The sequence below is a fragment of the Tigriopus californicus genome, chromosome 7 (assembly GCF_007210705.1).
Source record: "Tigriopus californicus strain San Diego chromosome 7, Tcal_SD_v2.1, whole genome shotgun sequence".
Taxonomy (NCBI): Eukaryota; Metazoa; Arthropoda; class Copepoda; order Harpacticoida; family Harpacticidae; genus Tigriopus; species Tigriopus californicus.
The window spans coordinates 8,430,654-8,434,393 of record NC_081446.1 but is presented as its reverse complement, the minus strand read 5'-3'; the positions used below and the strand labels follow the sequence as shown (position 1 = coordinate 8,434,393).

The window sequence follows — 3,740 nt, the reverse complement described above, 5'->3', positions numbered from 1 at the left end:
AAAAAATACCATAGACGCGAGGCTGAAAATATTTATTGGATAACGTGGCTCTTATATACAAATTTGAAGTGAATTTCCACAACAAATCAAATCAACTTTCTTTTTGTTGGCAGTACTACATCTTGGCTGGTTGGCTCATCTCAGCCCTGATCTGTTTAGCGTGCATTTTTGGCCTGGCCGAAAAATGGCTGGTGAACTTTTCATGCACTTTGTCGGAGAAATGTTTTTTTTTACAAGGACCGATTTTCAGCGGTATAAAGTTCCCTCTCCGGCAGGCAGGGGAAACCAAACGCCACCATTAGAAATCTTAATTAATGATGGTGTGTTCATGAGTGGCCGGAAACTAAGTTTCCAGCCACTCTTGAAGAAAATAGACATTATCTAACGTCAAAGTTCCAGCCCTGGACTTCATTCCTTTAATTCCATCTCACTTTGGCAAAGTCGAATTCCAACCCACATTTCAATGAACCTGGACCATCAAAGACAGGCTTTCAGAGAGCTTTTAGACTCAGAACATCATTTGACTTGTAACCAGAAAGAGTAACATTCTAGTCTCACCGAATCCTGTGTGTGCAGTCTATGTGAGGAGAATGCTCATGCATTTCATTTTCTTTACTTTTGCAACTAGTTGAAACCAAATTGATGATGCTTTACATTGCAATAAAGATCTACAAATTTGGCTTTGAATGGTTTTGAGAGAAATTCATACCTTGAAAACCGGTTCTTGTAAAAGAAAATTGTGTATTCGAGAGCTGCGGCATTCTTTGCATGCAGTTTATTCAAGTTTGGATCAAAAAGTCAATTGATCAACACCTAAAACACATTTGCCAATTCATCATGCCCTCTTATATGAAGAGAAGTTTGGGCAAGCCCTTGCTCTTCACTTCAAACTCGACGGCATGAAATGGGCAAACGAGTTCAAGGTAACTTGACCTTGTCGACTTTCTTTTAGCCTCACTTTTATAAACCCCACGCAAAGAATGCCCCCACAATTAAATAAATAGCTATTTCAACATCGAGGCCGCATTCTTCACCGCGTTTTCTCGTTTAGCCTGGGCAATCGGAATTTCTTGGGTGATCTTTGCTTGTCAGACGGGATATGAAGGTTTGTTAGACAAAATTGAACAATGATAAAAAAAAGAATAAGCCTGAGGTTCTGATAAGTGTCTTCCTCATGTCATTGAAAATTCTCCATTTCTGCAGGATTCATTGGACATGTCCTGGGCTATCCATTATGGAATCCGTTGAGTCGAATGACGTACGAGTGTTATCTAATTCATCTGCCCATGATTTATGCATTCCATAAGTCGAGGAAGAGTGTCATGTACTTTGACAAATTCTTCATGGTCAGTGTGTTTGGGCCCATTTTGTAAAAATCTTCAGGCCATTATTACTCACGAAAGAGTGTTTTATCTTTCTTTTTCCCTTTAGTTCTACGTCTTTATGGGTCACTTGATCGTGAGTGTGATTCTGTCCGTGTTCCTAACCTTAATGTTTGAATCCCCCTTCATCGGCCTTGAAAAGCTCTTGTTCAGTGGGCCTCAAAAGAAACGGGCAGAGTTCAAGAGACAGCAATCTCAGATACAGGTAAAAACATGACCATCCGACTAATCAGGAACAAATTGATGCGCAAAAGATTGAGAGTGAAAATGGCGAAGGGAATGAAGCATTTGAGGATGACAACGTCAGAGCCTCTGAGTGCTCATCTTCCTCTGGAGACTGAGAAGATTTTGATGCCATCGTTGTGACTAAAAAATGATGGGAACAACATTTACTTTAAAAATATACATCTCACTAATTTAATGCTTTAGCCCGTGCATACGAATACACATAAATTCATAACAGCCTGGATTCCGTGTTTATGCTACATATCAGAGGAAGTAAATATCACTTTTAAGGGAATGACAACAAATGAGGCTAAAGACATTGCCAGAATGATGGCAATGACTATTGAGCACTTGACACACCGGCAACAATTAGACCAGCGACTTCCTTTGGGCTGAGCTTGATCTTGATCCACAGATTCATAAACAGAGTAGCTCTCAAATCGATGGGAGTTTTCCAATTGGGTCTGTAATGTAACATAAAAGAACGAATTGTAAGTACGTTCAACTCCATTCAATGTTTGTGCCATTTGAACAATTCTTGTATAATTGGTAAAGGCCAGAGTCGAGTTCTGAAACATTTCAGCATATTCGACGTCATGGGTTCAATGTCCAACGTGCCTCAACAAACTGATCAAGTGTGTGCATTTCAAATTTGAAACTGCTCTGACAGAACAAAAACAAAAGCCCGAGGGGTCCAAACTTCAAGTTTGATGACTGACAATTGTATTATTTGGGTAACACTTCCTCGCCCCCAGTTCTTGCTAAATAAAGTCCCTAAATAGAACCTATGGACGTGATTATTGCCTGGTTCAAAGCCAAATCAGGCAATGGATACCTACTCCATTTTTAACTTGACAATATTTGGATTTAGATTTTATCGCCGATTTGTCGTCTTATTAAGATTAGGCTTAGTCAGGGCTAATTTCTATATCCAGACAATGTTTTGATTTATAAACTTCTTTTAATATTTTTGAAAGACATCGTTGTAAATGTCAAAAGAAAAGTTGTGATCGAAATGACCTCACCGGAATACGAGCCTCATTCAGTGGAAAGAACCTGGAAATCAGCCGCCAAGTTGTATATGATAACCAGGACAATCACTGAAGTCACATTTTTAGTCTCAAAAGAGAACTTCACATTGTCAGGTACATCCCTCATCCTCTTATTGGAAATATGGCGGTTTGTCCTTCAGTTCGGCACGTTGTCAACCCTCGACAATTTTTCATTAATGAAAAGCATGGCTTGCTTTCCACTCTTTATTTAATTGAGTAAGAACTGGGATCGAGCAAACCTTTTGGCACTTCTGCATTAATGATGAGCTGCATCTTCTTCCTAGAGCTCCACATGTGGCCAAGGTATTTTATGGTCCTTCGGACATTGATTTCCTTCACTCCCATGGTGATCCTGATTGATTCGTCTTAGTTCGACGTTTGAAGGCATTAATCATAGCCGGGATCCACATTGATTTCTCAGACTTTGAAGCTCTTCCTAATAACATTGACAACTCGACGGCTGATTCCCAGGTTCTTTCCAATGAATGAGGCTCGTATTCCGCGAGAGGTCATTTCGATCACAATTATTCTTTTAACATTTATAATGATGCCGTTCACAAAATAAAAAAAAGTTAATGAATCAAAATATTGTCTGGATATAGGAATAAGTCCTTACTTATCCTAATCTTAATAAGACGACAAACCATCATCAAAATCTAAATTGAAAGTTGGTCAAGTTAAATGTATATAATTTTTAATATTAAGCTTACTTTAGAAGGCAAAAAATTTGTTACATCTTGTTGAAATGTTTTAATACATTCCTTCAGTATATAAATAGCGACTCAGTAGCAGACTTTTTATACTTTTTTTTACACAAACCCCGTGACTCAAAGGTGATTCAAAAATTAGAAAGAATTGTGCTTTTGCCATATCGGAATAGAAATTGACGGTGTGGATCAGTTTGTCTCCATTCTGGCTTTGAGAAGACCTTGGGGTTTGGGTGTGTTACCTGCAGTTCAATGATGATATCATTTTTTGATTGAAGGTCACTCTCCAATTGAGCATTTTTGACTGTTAGATGCTCAATGTTTTGCGTTTGTCCCCTCAAGTCCAAATCCTTTCTTCTTTCGTCCTCCCTGAA

General features: G+C 38.7%; 2 long non-coding RNA genes across 2 annotated transcripts; one reads left to right on the top strand and one right to left on the bottom strand.

Moving 5' to 3' along the window:
* Window positions 1-1,009: 1,009 nt before the first annotated feature.
* Window positions 1,010-1,587, top strand: LOC131883566 (uncharacterized). The gene is made up of 3 exons (XR_009373621.1): window positions 1,010-1,105; window positions 1,204-1,346; window positions 1,432-1,587. It is a non-coding gene; the product is annotated as an uncharacterized LOC131883566 (long non-coding RNA).
* A 259-nt stretch (window positions 1,588-1,846) lies between these two features.
* Window positions 1,847-3,740, bottom strand: LOC131883567 (uncharacterized). The gene is made up of 2 exons (XR_009373622.1): window positions 3,609-3,740; window positions 1,847-2,071 (listed from the first exon to the last, which is right to left on the bottom strand). It is a non-coding gene; the product is annotated as an uncharacterized LOC131883567 (long non-coding RNA).